Source organism: Myotis lucifugus, unplaced genomic scaffold (genome assembly GCF_000147115.1).
Source record: "Myotis lucifugus unplaced genomic scaffold, Myoluc2.0 scaffold_140, whole genome shotgun sequence".
Classification (NCBI taxonomy): Eukaryota; Metazoa; Chordata; class Mammalia; order Chiroptera; family Vespertilionidae; genus Myotis; species Myotis lucifugus.
In genome coordinates, this window is record NW_005871188.1 from 1,531,249 (window position 1) to 1,548,273 (window position 17,025).

At 41.4% G+C, this 17,025-nt stretch overlaps 1 protein-coding gene across 1 annotated transcript in view; it reads right to left on the reverse strand.

Annotated features, from left to right (window-relative positions):
* Window positions 1-17,025, reverse strand: part of ST3GAL6 (ST3 beta-galactoside alpha-2,3-sialyltransferase 6) — an 81,069-nt gene that overhangs the window by 51,818 nt on the left and 12,226 nt on the right. Inside the window, 1 exon segment of the mRNA XM_006094690.3 lies at window positions 8,324-8,479. The gene's annotated coding sequence lies outside the window, so the exon portion shown is untranslated.

Here is a 17,025-nt window from a genome sequence, read left to right on the forward strand (position 1 = left end):
GGGAGGGAAAAAGGATTTACTCAGACACAGAGACCACAGCAGATAGTAGAGTGGTTATCCCACTGGCCTGAAAGCTCTGAGAGCAGGACTGTCTGTCTTGTCTATCATTTTGTTTCCAGCACTTCTAACAATGCCTGCCACATGGAAGACAAGTAGACAGTTGTTGAAGATAGTTGCAGATACTATAACTAGATGCTCTGTATTAATTTTTTACCCCAAATGCTTCACATTTGGAAAATGCCCCGTGAATAACGGCTGATGAGAATCTTAAGATACATGAGTGCTCAGCATGTGCCAAGCCTGTGATAAGTGCTTGGGGCGTATTATCTCACGTAGCCCTCACATTTGTGAGGGGTGTGGTCAACTTACAACTCTCATGGACGGATGAGGAAACTGAAGCTCTGAGAGCAGCAGTCACTTTTCTGAGCTGATAAGCAGCGGAACCAGGACTCAAACCCTTATTTCCCAGACCAGAGCCATGCCTCTCTCCCGATGTGAGCTTTTTTTACAAATGCACACAGGCACATCCTTCTGATACCACATTGACATCACAGAATGTCTCTCTAATCCGTCTATCGCACCAGCTCCTTGAGGAGTATCAATTCTAGGGGTTGGTGAAATGGAAAGCTTATAGTCAGAAACTGTGCTAAAATAAAACCCTATTACTCCCAACCTTGTTTTTCCTAATCCCATTCCTCTGGATTTTAGTAAATCCGTTAATTTTTTTTCCCCATGGTCCTATTGAATGTCCTAGAGCAGTGGTTCTCAAACTGTAGTATGCATAAGAATCAAATTAGAGGGTGCTCGGTTCATGCCATGCATACTCCCGAGTCCCAGAGCAACCATGAGAGCATTACTTATAAAAACAAGCAAAAAAAATAACCTATAAAATGTCACTTGAAAATGAGTATATTTTTATTTTTAGGCTCTCCTAATGCTTCTTCCAACACCCTACTAGGAAAAAAGGTATATTCAGCAATAATTCTGGAAGCATTGTTCTATTCACAAAGGACAGAAACCCTGTGGGCATCTCAATATCACACAACACCAAGGAATAAAAGCCCTCAATTTCACTCTTCACAAAGCTGAGCATGTACACACAGACCCAGCCTGCCTGGCCTCTCTGTGCCCGTTTCCCCTAGACCTGGCTGCGGGCGCTTCCTGATGCCCACATGTAGTCTCAGCCCCACTGCCGCTCTGGGACTGACTCTGGCCCAAGAAAAGGGAGCCTGAGGAGCCCCCAAGTAGCTGCTCAACCGGTTGGTCAGATTCCTGCTGACTCCACGCTGACTTTGGACACATCCTCTGGACCTGGGCTGTCCAGGTCCCTGACCTAGAGCCTCGTTCTTCAATGTCTGCATTCTTCTCCTTCAGCCACCCAGCAGCTCTGCTGCTGAACTTCAAATTTGTTAGTAAGTAGGATCCCAAACCATTTCCTCATCCATTCTGTCCCCACATGCTCTCTGCTTCCTCGGTGACAGATGTCCTGCTCTCCTGATGCTGTCTCCTCTCACACCCAATGCACTGCTGCTCAACAGGAATACCCAATAACTTGCAAAGTTGTGCACATTAGAAAAGGACATGTCCTCTGTTTTCGCATAGCCCCATGGCCACATTATCTTGGCATGGGCAGGGTTTCAGCCACAACTTTCCCCTTAGCCAGGTGCCCCTGTTCACAGCTCATCTCCACAACATTTCCAGGTGGCCCTGCTGACAGTCTGTGTCCATCCATCCCTGGGAGAGGCCCTTCTCCATTCAGGTCTCCACCATCCTCAGCTCACAATGACCTCTCCCCAAGACTGCCAGAATTTGGCCAACAGATCTTACATCCTGCCCTCCTTCCTCTTTGTATTTATTACTCGGTCTATGACTAGTCTCTGCAATCACATGCTCATGGGAGCATTCGCTCCAGCTCTAGCTGTGCATTAATGTTTAGATTCTGGCTCAGCCCTATGGGTGCCCTAAGCCCCCCAGACCTGGCCATCTTCATACAGACAAGCCTTAATGGAGACACAAAGGGCCCACCGTGACAGACGTAAAGGCCTCAGTCCTCCTCAGCTCATTTACCACCTCTTTTAAGTGTAGTCCTTATTACCAATTGGATGATCCAAATGTGTCCATGACCTCATTTCCATACCAAGGACCTCCACCCTCTGGTGTTGATGATCCTGTGAATAGTGGCACAGGTCACTAAGTGCTTCCTAAATGCCTAGCACCGCACTAAGCCCTTCGCACGCACAGTGATGCAGCAGGGATACTACCCTCCCCCCGAGCTGAAGATGCTCAATTCCCAGAGCAGTGGCCAGAATTCAAACTCAGATCTGTCTGGGTTGGTTTTTTTTTTTAATTGTACACTGTAGGAAATGATAATTACTATATTTTTAAACTATGACATCATGAATTTAATATATTCACTTAATAACTTTTTAAAGTAAAGCAAGAGGATATGCATTAAATGTATGCATTTATTAAAATACACTTACTTAGACACATTATAATATGAAAAACTCTTCATTCACAATTAAAGAGAATCAGTAGTGAATCGGTAGTCTGGTTGACAGGATTTTGCTAGAAGGACCTAAAAATGCTCAATAGGGCATATATGAAGAATAAAATAGCATATATAAAATTAAATAATATGCGATATTACTGAAAAAGCTAAATTTAAATATGAGGTGTTGAGCTACTGCTATTTTATAAAATTAAGGGGGAGAAATTCTGATATTGCTGAATAAATTAATATAAAATTATAAGTTGATTTATGTGCCCCTCCCCCACCAAAAAACCCTATTTGTATAATATCAACAAATTGGACCAACTGTACACATTCTAAATGGCTTCTAAATACATTATTATTTTTCCTTCTGCAAGGCAGAAAAACATATATAACTAACTTATTTTCTCTCCTCCTCCCCCAATTCTGTTAATACAATGATAGGCAGCTAGTTTCTATACACATATACACATACCTTCTCTTTCAGTGTTTTAAGAAAGCCAGTGCTTTTACTAGACTTTCATAGACAGATATGTCCATCTAATTAAAGCTACGCTGTCACTGTCAAAGCAGATGACTGAATCTTCCCCTGAAAGTTGGATGTGCTCACTGCAAAGAACACACACAAAAAAATAATGTTTCAACAGAATTTTTTTTTTTTAGTAGCACAGCGGGACACACTCAAATCATTCAACTAATAGTATACTCTTCTGGATGCTAAAAATAAAGTGAAGTTCCCGTTTTCGAGATTTCTCCCTTCAGATTCAGCTACTCTGAAAATACACAAAGAAGTTTTTAAGGGAACTTCTTATGTTCCTACTGTTTCTTCATATTTTCTCCCAGAGGGGACATTTTCTCTATTTCCTTATATTAATTTCCCACCAATAAGATAGCCTCCAAGGAATATTAGGTATTCTTAACAAGTTAATGATTATGGCCAATTTTTTTCAATTAAGTTTACTGAGATAAAACTTTTCTATAATTATCCACTTTTAAGTGTACAATCTGATGAGTTTTGACAAATGCATATGATCATGTAACAACCACCAAAATCATACTAAACATTTCCATCAGCCCCAAAAGTTCTCTTTGTAATCAGCTCTCTTCCCCCAGTTCCTGTCTCGATCTGTTTATCACTGTGGTTTTTTGCTTTTTCTAAAAGTTCATATAAATGTTCTTATTTCTGGCTTATTTCAATTAGTATAATTGGAAAAAATGTCCACGGTGTTGCTTCTACCAGGAATTCATTCCTTTTTATTGCTAAGGAATAGTCCTCTGTGTGGCTATACCATAATTATCAATTCACCAGCTAATAGACATTTTTTTTCAGTTTTTGGTTGCTGTAAATAAAGCTACATTGACCATTTTAGCACAAGTCTTTTGGTTATATGTCTTCATGGGTCATAGAGTAAATGTATGTTTAAGTTTATATGAAAATTTTAGATTGCATTCCGATGCCTATTTCTAAACAACAGGTTTGCTTCAATCTCTCAGTTAAAAGGAAAAAGCCCCTACCTATAACAATTCAAATTATCGACATCATTGATAAACCACAAACCCCTGACAGAGGTAAGAAATGACCAATCTATTAATATCTGTTGATATCTAGCCCTCATTATGCTTGTGTACTCATCTACTTCAGGATATGGGGAACAGAGTTCAGTCTGGTGAGGGAGCCAAGTTACACTGTTTCAGACTGAGCATGATTATGTTGTGAGAAGAAAAGCTAAAAATTGCAGACCCTGCTATTCCAAGTGTGGTCCATTGACCAGCAACAGGGGCATCACCTGGGAGCTTGATAGACAAGAGAATCTCAGCTCCACCCCTTCATCTGCTGAGTCAAACCTGCATTTTAAGGAGATCCCCAGGTGATGGGTGTGTTTGAGGACCTCCGCTGGAGTCCGAGGGGAAAGGAATGATGTGCCACTGAGAGGATCAGGGCTTCACCAGAAATAGTTTTTAGAAGAACTGGAAGATTGTTCTAAATGCCATGCTATCTTTTTTAAAAGTCCTTTGGGCTTGACCTTTTAAAATTTCTAATCAACAGAATTTTCTTGGAAGACACTAGTGAGACACTCAGAAAAGTCACTTTCACCATGTAGGGGCTGTTTGAGTTTTCTCTGTAAATTCCCTAGTCATTTTCATTTCTGTGTTGTTTTCAGTCGTGTCCTCCCATTTACGCCCAGTATCGCTGTGACACTACTGGTTATTTTTGGGAGGAAACTCAGAGGTGGGCAACAGGAGGCTTACAGTTGCTCATAGGGAAACAATACTAACTAATAAGAATACAAGCTTAAACTCTGTGTTTCAACTGTAGGCCTACTTTTGCCCACCCCTGTAGAGGACCCCTCTCCGATTATGCCTGCAGGACACACTTCACTCTCTGCATCGCCTTCTGACTTGCCTAGAAGTGCCAGCCGAACCACCAGCCACACCTTGACACCAACATTTCCAACGACTGCTGTTCACAATGTGGACCCCAGAATTACAGATCCCAGAACTGGAAAGCGGCAAGGGCTCAGGCCATGTAAACCGAGTAAGGTCTTTCTTAAGTCACCACAGTCCAGAACAGGCAGCCAAGCTTTAGAAAGAAGTTAAATTTGCCAAAGGTTACCTCACTGAGAAGCAGCGGTATCAGCAGCACAGGAGAGCATTTTTCTGTGGATCCTCCTCCAGAGCGATGCCTGCCTCATCCTGGCTGCGCAATAACAACCCGCTAATTTGTGTTTCATGCCAGTCCTCTCTGAGCTCTGTGGTTTTCCATTCCTGAAGCACCTCCCTCGCCTGGCACTGCACGGCCTGGGTCTCACCCCGCCAGCTTCTCTGCCTGTGCTTCTAGGTCTCCTCTTCCTCCTCAGCAGAACTTAAATACAGGTGTCCTCAAGCTCTTATCTTAACCCTGTTTCCCAAACCCACGTTCTCATTGCTTCTCAGCTGCTAGCAATCACCTCTAATCTCTCTTCCCTTTAAGCCAGCCCGCACGCTGCACCGGCAGAAGATCCGAAAAGCCCAGCTCTCACTGTGTCACTCGCCCCACAGGAAAACCTTCCCTGGCTTTCACTTTCTGCCAAATCAACATAAAATCCCTTAGCCTGGCACTGAAGACTTCTATAAGTTAGTACTTTCATCTTCTTCTTTCAGTTTCTTCTTTGTAGGCAGCAGCATAATTAGGTGTTAAGGTTGCCCACCTGGCTATCAGCTCTCCTAGGTTTGAGTCTCAACTCTACCTCTGTACAACCCTGGGAGGTTGCTTAACCTCTTTATGCCTCAGTTTCCTCTCCTGTAAAATGGGAATAATCGTGCTACCTAATAGGGCTATTGTAAAGCACTTAGGTCAATGTTTGGTACATGGAAAGGACTCGTAATCTTGTTTTAATTCTTCTTTTAAAACTAAGGAAGTATTAGCTGCCCATACACCAAGCCCTCACTAAAAAGCTTCCTTCATAACATCTGGGAAAGATCCTACAGAACTCATGGCATCATGTGAATAATAGCTTCCAAAAACTAAGCTGCCATTACAGTGCTAGCTTTCATTCTGCACATTCATTTCAACATTTCAAAGTATCTGTGATAGGAAGCCTTACTTATTTTCTTCTGAATATTAATATTAAAATGTTATATTTTATAACATTTTATATTCAAGTTAGTAATAATTCACTTGCAAAACTTGTCTTAGAATTAGACTCTATTTCTGGCTATAGACGCCACACCCTTTTATGTTTTTTATAATAAAAATGCTCTGAATCTTAATACAAACAAATAACCCAGGTTTGTAATCAGCATATCAAATTGAAGCAAGAAATATAATCAAGAACTCTACAAAGAATCTGACTTGGAGAATAGGTTTTATCTTTTGCTCTGATTTGGATCCATTATAATGTTGAGAAGGATTCAAATATTGTGTTCTAGGCTCGGAAGCAAATCCCAGGGTGAGTGAGCAATGTCTCACAAGGGAAGGAGAGCTGAATGTTCACTGGCGCTGGGCTAGAAAATGGGGGCAGAAGAATTAAGACTTCATTAAGAAGTGAAGACTATTTTCCATGCATGGCAAGGAAAAGAGTGTAAATTTTCTGAACACCATGTGACAGAACTATCTGAGATGCTTTAGATGTATAATTATTTTAATCCTCAAAACCACCCTTTAAGAAAGGCACTAGTTGTCATCCCTACCATAGAGATGAAGACACTAAAACCAGAGAAGTTATAACGAACCTAAGAACACCCAAGAAGTAAGTGGCTGGGATTTGACCCAGCACACACCAGAACCCATGCTCTTCACCATCCTCCTATATAATAAAAGGCTAATATGCAAATAGACCGAACAGTGGAATGACCAGTCGCTATGATGCACACTGACCACCAGGAGGCAGATGCTCAATGCAGGAGCTGCCCCCTGGTGGTCAGTGTGCTGTGGGAGCACTGCTCAGCCAGAAACACTGAGCCGGGCTCACGGCTGACAAGCGCAGCGGCAGTGGCAGGAGCCTCTCCTGCCTCCGTGGCAGTGCTAAGGATGTCTGACTCCAGGGAGCAGGCCTAAGCCATCAGTTGGACATCCCTCGAGGGCTCCCGGACTGCAAGAGGGCGCAGGTGGGTGCAGGCCGGGCTGAAGGACTGCTCCCCCCTAGTTATGTTATAAAGATTCAAAATATTTCCATGTTCTTGATGCCAGGAGATGGAAAGGCTGACAGGAAAGGCAGTTCCACAAATCACCAAGATGATTTCAGCCCCAGTTCCACTAAAGTAAGATGCTTCTGGCAGTGAGAAACCTGAAGAAACCCAGTCCTACCTCCATCCCGGGTTCAGTCTTAAAAGTTCTGCAAGCCCAGTGGCTCGGGACACTGGGGAAGGGCTCTGAAACCACTCGTGAATAATTTCGGTTTGAATAATGAAGAGATCAAGAGAATCTCAAGAACTAAATCCCAAAACCATTATAAATGCCCATATTCACCAGTACCACTAAAGCATCAAGTTCTCAGTCAGTAAGTACCCTTCCTAAAAGGATTTCCAAATAAAACAGTAATGAAACAAATCTGCCAGTAGGTGAACTGTTCTCTGATGAATCTTAGCAAACCAGAAAGACTGTATGGATTCCTGGATAAAACATCGAGCTAATTCCTGGTGGACATTTGAGCTCCAGAGCTTTCTCAGAATGTTTGTAAGTTGAGGTTCCAGGAATACTAAGGAAAATATGCCTAAAAATCACATTAAGGTGCTTTAATGAATTTATTATTAATTGTAGTATTGAAAGATAGAAAATTCAAGATCATCCTATTGAGAAAACAAAGCACAGAGAGGGCAAGCATCTTGCCCAAAGGCACACAGCTTGTTAACAGCAGTTTCTACAATAGTTGTGATTCATGTAACGTTACAGTTTCAACTTCAGAGTTTTCTTACTTTTTCACTTCCAGATGGGTTTAAAACATTCCCAAGGACATAAGAGCTAAGTTAACAAGTAGGCCTATACAAAGCAGAGGGTATTTTAAAGTTTCCTGCTAAAGCTGGAAACATTGTCTCATTGCATAAGGACATTGCCAGTGTCCAAACTTCCATCTAAAAAGTCTGAGCCAGCCCTGGCCGGTTTGGCTCAGTGGATGAAGCGTCGGCCTGCGGACTGGGGGGCCCCGGGTTCAATTCCGGTCAGGGGCATGTGCCTTGGTTGCGGGCACATCCCCAGTGGGGGGTGTGCGGGAGGCAGCTGATTGATGTTTCTATCTCATCGATGTTTCTGGCTCTCTGTCCCTCTCCCTTCCTCTCTGTGGAAAATCAATAAAATAAAAAAAATAAAAAAAATAAAAAGTCTGAGCCAGTGGCAGTGCTGCCTTTGCTTACCTGCACTTTTAAGGAATCTGTTTCCCACAGGCCTTCTGTTCCTTAAGGTGAAGAATGCGGTAGGGGTGCCAGAGCTTCGGGAGGCTGTCTGCCCAATCGTTGTACCACTAGAAATTATCCAAGACAAAGGCTGGGCTGCTCCTTCACTTGTAAGTACTGAAATGAAACACAAAGATGGCATGCTTCTAAGAACGGCTCGTTACCTGAGAACATTTTCATCCATTAAAAACACTTTAATGAAGACTATTTTAGCAAACTCACTCCTGACCTGTCCCCACAATACTTGACAGGATGATGAAATTGCCAAAAACAAAACAAAAAATCCAACAGCACACCCAGCAGCACCTATTACATTACTGTAGTTCCTGGCTGGTTATCCACGGGATCCAGCTCCATCTCCTTGAAAAAAATAACATGTCCAGCTCAATTAGCCCAAAGCAACCTGGTAATGAAAGAACCATCTGTCTTATTTTTCAGCTTCTCTCCACACATACACACAGCTTTATTGTTACATGCGGAGGTGAGAGAAGGAGCTGTTGCTCTGAAAACCCGCTGAAGAGAGGGGGAGGGGGAAGAGCGGGGAGTGAGGAGGAGGTGGAGGAGAGTAAAAACAGCAGGAAGAAAGGAGGGGAAAGAAAGCGTGAGGAAATTAGTAAAAACAGCAACTAGTTTAAGAATGTGCTGTGGCCACTTTCTCATAAAATACTGTCACAGCTTTTCTTACATTGTTTCAGCGCTTTTCTTACATTGTTTCAGCTTCTCTTACATAAGACTAACCCTGATACAAAAACCAACAGCAACAAAAAAGCTGCAGCTCTGTTATTTTTTTTAAAAAAATTGTTGATAAACAAATATGAAAACCTACAAAATACTTTATGCCAAATACTTTATTTCAGAAGCCACTCATGAACTCTAATGTCCTACATAGGGAAATAGGAATGCTTTATTATATAATTCATATAGTAACATGAAAAATGTTTAGATTCTACCAAGCAAGGAAAGAAACATTTTAAAATCCGAGGACTCTAAGGTTATTTCTACGTGTTCGATGCTGTGCAGACACATTACTGAAAGCCGTTAGAGAACAAAGAAACCAGGTGATGTGCTGAGTTATGGCCTACAGATAATTTTTTCTTAAAAGTTCAAAATCTTAATCTAGAATTCAATTCTTAAGACTAAAATTCTTAAATCTTAAAATGTATAGAGACAGGAAATGCTTATTTTCATATATTCCTGCATGCCTTTCACTCTGAAGTGCTAATTGGCACATTTACAAATTAGGAGGCAGGCGTGGTGCTCTTCAGTGCCTATTATAATAGAAGTCTCCTCCATGAGACAAAATTGTGAACTTAAGGAAACTATGGATAATGATAAGTTTGTGCCTCAGCAGCATTCTCCCTAAATGTATACGAGTAGACATACAGCTCCTGAGTTTCTGTCATCTTCTACTCACTACTACTTATTACCGGGTGCAATCACAATATTGAAATTGGAAGGGCCCTTTAAGACTTTCTAGTCTACATAAGTGAGTAAAAAAACCTTGATGTTATACCAGGAACAACTGGGGGAATGGGGATTTAGTTATGCCTGGAAAAGCTTAAATCAAGGGAAGAAATAAGATGGCCCATTCTCGTGTTTAGATGGCCTTCCTGAAGAAGAGGCATTGGCCAGGCTCTGAGGTTGCCAGTGGTTAAGCCATGGCCAATGAATGTAACATTCAAGGAGTTAGGTTTGAGTTTGGTAAGGAAGAACCTGCTAATATTTAGGTTGCCTACAGATACTACATGCTGCATTGCTGGATAATGAGTCACTTGTTACTAAAGATATTCTGTTCTAAAAACCACTGGGGCTCTGGCTAGTGTGGCTCAGGTGGTTGGAGCATCATCCCGTGCAGTGGAAGGTTGCTGGCTCGATTCCCTGTCAGGGCACATACCTAGGTTGCGGATTCTAACCCCAGTTGGGGTGTGTACAGGAGGGAACCAATCAATGTTTCTTTCATACATCAATGTTTCTCTTTCTCCCTTCCCCCTCTCTAAAATCAGTAAAATATATCCTCAGGTAAGAATAAAAAAATAAAAAAAAACCACCTGGGGATTTACCAGTGCTTACTAAACTTTAATGTTCATTGACATCATTTGAACATCTTGTTAAACTTCTGATTCTGGCCCTAGCCGGTTGCGCAGTGGTTAGAGCAGCCACCCATGGTTGCATGTTTGATACCAGTCAAGGGCACTACCTCAGTTGCAGGCTTGATCCCCAGCCCTGGTCTGGGCGCATGCAGGAGACAACCAGTGGATATGACTCTCTCACATCAATGTTTCTCTCTGTGTGTCTTTCCCCCTCTCTTCCACTCTCTCTAAAAATCAATGGGAAAAAAACACACAAAACCTTGGGTGAGGATTAACAAAAAATAATAATAATAATAAAATTCTGATTCTGATTCAGTAGGTCTGGGCAGGGTCTGGAAACCTGCATTTCTATCAAGCTCCCAGGTGACACCAGTGCTGTGGGTCAAGACTGTGGGTCTGTCAAGGATGCAGCTTGATTACAAGCATTAGAATGTTATTAAAACCAGTGTTTCCCAAAGCGTACAAAGTCTTCTAACCACATGACTTCAAAAGTCCTCCTGATTATCCCTGGTTTCCGGGCAGGTGTTTAATAAATAAGTTAAGTGGTTATAAGCAGGGTTTTATGAGTCCACACATTCAAATCTCCAAAAAAGATTGTTATCTTGGTATCCTGCAGTACCAACTAGGTCATACTTCTGAGCAATAACTAATTTTGCGCAGTTCTAAGGAAGAGATGTTTTACCTCCTTTTTTAAAAAAAAATGATGCTCTTACTCCAAGCTTGGCATATAAATAAGCACGTTCTGATGAATAAATGAATGAATGAATATATGCATTCAAAATGCAATTATTTATGATGTCAGTATACTACAGTTAACAGAGAAGTAGGACCGGAGAAAATGTGGCTACAAAGTAATTTTCCCCAGTGATCTGCGTTGTATAATCTCCAAAGGTGGGGAGGGAAAAGTCTCCCAAAGCTATAATTTGTAGAGTTCTTTATCAATGTAGAGGGTTGCATTATTTTTCTAACCCTGGAATTTCACCTCCCTAACACCCCTCTGAGTCATAAAAATTCCTTTAATGCGTAGAAACCCCCCATTTCCTGCTTGCTCATGTTTTTGCTCAGCTCTCCCACTTAGTTAATAAATTTGGGCTTGCAATCAGTTCAAAATCCCATGTAATATCTTTCCTGGATAAATATGCTAATATCTGGAAGGCAGCTATGCTCACCACTATACCACCAACGCCAACATTATGCTAATATCTGAACACAAAGATCTTCCTCAGATTTTAAAGCATGTTAGGTTTCTCTCACAGAGAAAATAAACCCACAACTACAGGAAACTAGTTTCCTGCCTTTGCTCCAACTCTGAAGGCCCCCCCTTCCACTGGGTTTACTGTTTTAGTTTGCTTAAAAGTTAGAGCGTTGTCCCAATACGCCAAAGTTGTGGGGTCGATCCCAGTCAGGGCACATACAAGAATCAACCAAAGAATGCATGGGTCGGTGGAGCGACAAATTGTTTCTCTTCCTCTCCCTCTCTAAAGTTAAAAATTAATAAAATATGTATTTTTAAAGTTGTAACATTCTATCTGACTTACAAAAGCCCTTTTTCAAACTACTGATTACATCAGTTTATTCTGATTGAGCCTAGCTTATTCTGCTTCCTGGGAAATATCATCTTCTGTTATTTCCTCTTTTGCTATTTTTAAAAGAAAAAAGAGTGAGTTAAGTGGAGGGCAAAAAATCAGTTAAACGAATCAAACCTTAAGATTAAAGTGCTGGACATTTTCCTGCTTCCCACAGCAAACATGTGATTAACTTATACTACTATCCATCATTAGATGAGCCTCTAAACCTCTAACATTACACATATGATGTAAATCTTCATCTGTGGTATCTTATAATTTATTATTGCAAATAAGCCAATACATGCGATATATGTTTTCTTTTATGAAATTATATAATCCTAGATTCATTTCCTAATTCACTAGTAGGTTAATGCTTTAGTCAAAGTACATTAAATCAATTCATTTCCTGAAAATATTAATTCTGAAAGTTTTCCCCTTCTGCAGTAATTTTGTTCATTTAGTCAAAAAATAATTTCCCAATGCCTACTCTGAGCCAAAGAGTGTTCTAGATACTGAAGATACAGTAGTGAAGAAGAAAAAGAGTTTACAATCCAGGAGAGAGGCAGAAATGAACTGGTAGTTCACAACTTTTACAGGACAATTACGGTTTGAGTAGGAACGGACCCAGGTGGGGAAGATCAGAGAGAATTCTCAGAAAACTCCTCTGAGAAAGATTTGGCCAGATGAAACGAGGGCGGAAATAAAAGATAACCCAGGCAGAAGAAACAGCATCAGCAAAGACTCAGATGTGAAAATGAACATAGTAGACTAAAAGATCTTTGGCTGCCCACAGAAAATAACAGCTAATCTTTGTTGCACAGCTACTGCATGCACAGACTCATCTGGTCCTCACAACAGCACTGAGACAGGCACTGTTATTCTCATTCTTCGGATAAGGAAGCTGAGGCTTAGATGTATTGACTTGTCTGAGATCTCAGAGCTAGAATATGTCAAGCCAGGGTCTGCTGCTGGGGTCTCTGTTCTTAACCTATAAGCGATGATAGCTTCCCAAGAGCCAAGTCAGCTGGGAGATTTCCTTGTGTTCAGATTCATGGTGTCAACTTTCATTTTTCACATTCTAACATCATTTACTATAGATGCATTAGAATAGCTTTAGTCTCAGCCTTGATAAATGTATGGCTCCTAGTTGGAACTTATTGCCTGAGGAAATATTACATGAAGATTTTTATCATGAAAATGTTAATAGAAGTCCAAAATGTCAATATATCAAACGTCCATGAACCCCCAAACCAAAATAAACGTATATTTTCAGGTATTTTTTTCAAATGTACATTCAAGTTCCCTTCCCTACTCCTGTTACTTTTCTCCCAGAGGCAGCTACTATCATGAATTCTGTAGATAGTCCACTTTTTATTCACACACAGGTACAAACACACATTCATAAGATTATATGGCATACAATATTGTCTTCTGTGATGTTTAACATTTACATAACAAATATGTAATATTCTGAAGTTTGTTTTCTGCTCTACACTTGGTGTTCAGGTCCATCCATACTGATGGATAAAGGTCTAGTTCATACTTTTTGAGTTCTGCACTCTATTAACCAAATATATCTCAAAGCTAACCATTCCCTGCTGGTAGACATTTAGCTTGTTTTCAGAGAACTGCTTATCTGAATGTCATTTTGGAGCCAAATTACTTTTTTCTAATCTACCAAAGCCAGTTTATAAATTGCTAGAAATAGTTTCAAAGGGAAATTTCATTTTTAAATAGAGAGGATTTTTCCTAAAACAAACACCTTTAATAATGGAAGTCATATAAAATACCTAGATATTTGAAATACTATAAAACACTGAAAAGGGAAAATAAATACTATTTTAAATGGGAAAATAAATTTCTAGTTAAGGTAAACCTATAATAATCATTTTGAAACAAAATATACTGAAAAGAAAGTAGATGCAGAAAACAGTCTTCTTACAACCGCTTTCTCTTCCTGATAACCACATTGACTGGGCAAAAACTTGAGTGTTTGAGCAAGTAGATAAACCAAAGGCTCCCCTGGAATGCGTTCTTTTGTGTTCTGGCCAGAAAACAACCCAGGCCACAACCCCACAGGAAGATCGCCAATTTCCTTTTTTAGAATCAAGGGGTTGGGAGGTGCCTACTATAGTATATGCCAGAGTCAATATTTGCTAAGGCAGACAATTAACCAAAGCAATATAATGCTAGTCTTTGATCTTGAAATGATCACACCTTTAAACCATTTGACTATATACAATGGTCTTTTTTCATTCATGAAAGTGTTTAACTCAAAGAAATCATAACAAGGTTTATTATCTAGTGTAAATTAAAGTCAAGTCTACAAATATGTGAAGACCCATATGGAATTCCTATACCTCTTTAACATTATTTCCTATAAAATAAAATAAAAAGAATCTGAGGAAACTTCAAAAGGCAGCTGTTTTAAAATATGGATAACTGTTTACTAACAGCTGCGTTCTTCATGCTCTAAAATTTCTAGTCTAGAAAATACCAAAGGAAATTCAAATAGGGCCATTTTCTCTTTGGAGGGAGAGAGAAGTCTCTTCTCCTTTCCAAAGAAGGGTACAGCATCCCCAAGGAGGTAAATTTTTTTAAAAATCTGGGTTTCCAATGAAAGCAGTAATTCCAGCATACTGGGAGTCACAATGAAAGCATACTGCTTGGCCCATTTTAAAAAATCACTAGCCAAATGTTTCAGCACATTCCATAGGCAAGCCAAAAAGATATCACTGCTTCTAGGTCCCTGGCCTCAGCCCACGAAATCCTCCCGGGCTTAGGAAACACGCCTCTCCCCCCAGGCTTCAAGAAGCAGTTGTGGCCCTAACCGGTTTGGCCCAGTGGATAGAGCGTGGGCCTGTGGACTGAAGGGTCCCAGGTTCGATTCCGGTCAAGGGCCTGTACCTTGGTTGCGGGCATATCCCCAGTGGGAGGTGTGCAGGAGGCAGCTGATCGATGTTTCTAACTCTCTATCTCTCTCCCTTCCTCTCTGTAAAATCAATAAAATATATATATATTTTTAAAAAGAGGCAGTTGTGAACTCAAATGAAATTTATCTGACCAATAATTCAGTGAAATTGCTGGCCAAGAAGGTGGAACCACACCATCATCCATTTATCCATCTGTCCATCCACCCATCTATTCAATACAGATATTTATTACTCATTCTTCCCATGGCACAAGACCTCAGGGTGCAAGGACTGTCTGAGCTGAGAGCACAGGTGTACAAAAGGCAAACCTATATAGCCACATATTTAAACACAGACAATAAAGTGGGGTAAGGGCCTGGGGAGAAACGGAATGGGGAGGAGAGGGGTCTTCTGTAATACTTTAAACAATAAAGATTAAAAAAATAAATAAACACAACCTTTTGCCTCAGTCTAACCTCTAAACTCAGCTTCAAAGTACACTGTTTATTATTTTTCAATTACATAATAGGTCAATTTTACAGAATACAGAATTAACAGAAAATATGCAGTTTTTTTGTATTTCCCCCTCAAAGGGCAAAATATAAATATTAATAGATTGCATAAACCACAGAGACTAGAAGTTGAAAGAGGGTTAGCAAGAAAATAAGAAACTACAAATAGACCCGCAACAAAAACTAGGATTATTTAAAACTTTGAAAAGTCCCACGTTTGTGATATTTTTTGAAATGTTCTGAAGACGTTCCCATAGTTACTAGCATTGAGCAAAGGCTTCTGAAGTGAAAGGAAGGGGTGACTTAGGAGTGCACGTCCACCCACTCTGCAATCGAGCCAGGCTGTGGACATGTGAGGCGAAGGGGAAGAAACTGTGCCAAGAGCATTTTAGGACAAAAGCTACTAGCGAGTCCCTAGGTCCCGAAGGAACGACACAAAAGAAAAGCATAGGAAGTGGCCTGGGTCAATGGAGTAACCATGGGGACATCACAACAGTCTGGTCCTTGTGGTTCCCCTAACACCAGCAACTCAGCCCAGAAAAAAAAAATAGATACGTTGTAAGGCAGCCTAAAGCCAGTCCTTTGCTGGGGAAAGGACTCGGCCGTCGACCACGCTCCACAGAGCTCATTACTAAAGCCTGATTGTGCTGCTTTTTGATCGGCTTTCTTATTATCTCAGTTGAGAACTGGCCTTTGAGATGCCTAAGTACAGCAGAATGAAACCCTTATTTACAACACGCCGAACTATTAGAAAGTAGGTACTTCATTTTTTAAAAGAAAGTTGGATTGCTTTTCCTATTAAAGATGATTCTGATCCAGAGGAACTGGGGAGGACTACACGGAGGGGTGGCCCCAGTCTGGGTCTGGGAGGATGGGCAAGGACGGTGCGGCGGACACCCAAACAGGCGATAATGGAACCCACAGGAAGCAGATTTTCAAGGTCTGTTCTGGGGCAGTCAGGAAACAAAACTGGCTGCACCTGAAATGGCAATGATGCCTCTGTCTCCCTATAGGGCACATCACAGACATGGAGCGACCAGGGGCAGGATGGGCACTCTGTGAGCCAGTCCAGACAGGAACAGCTTGGACAGGGACAGCCAGGGCAACGCCAGGAGCAAGGGACAGGTGTGCCCTGGGGGAAGCAAGACTGAGGGCCCAGGGCACCAGGCCCCCCGCAGACCCTGTGTGTTCATCTCCCAGGGCTATGAGAACAAAACACCACAAATGGGGGGGGGGGGCGCTGACGACAAAAGTGTATCGTCTCACTATACACCTGTCCAGCAATGCACTGTCTTTGGAGACTAACGCTCCCAAGGCGTTGGCAGGGCCATGCTCCCTCTGAAACCTGTGGGAGAGCCCGTCTTCGGCTCTTTCAAGCTTCCTATGGTTTGCTGCCACTCCTTGGTGCTCCTTGGCTTGTGGATGCATCACTCCAATCCTCCGTCTTCACATAGTGATCTCCCTGAGTCTGTCTTCACATGGATGCTTCTTATATGGGCACCGGTTACATGGGGCTAGGGGCCCACCCTACTCCGGCAGGACCTCATCTTAACTAATTCCATATGCAACGAGCCTATTTCC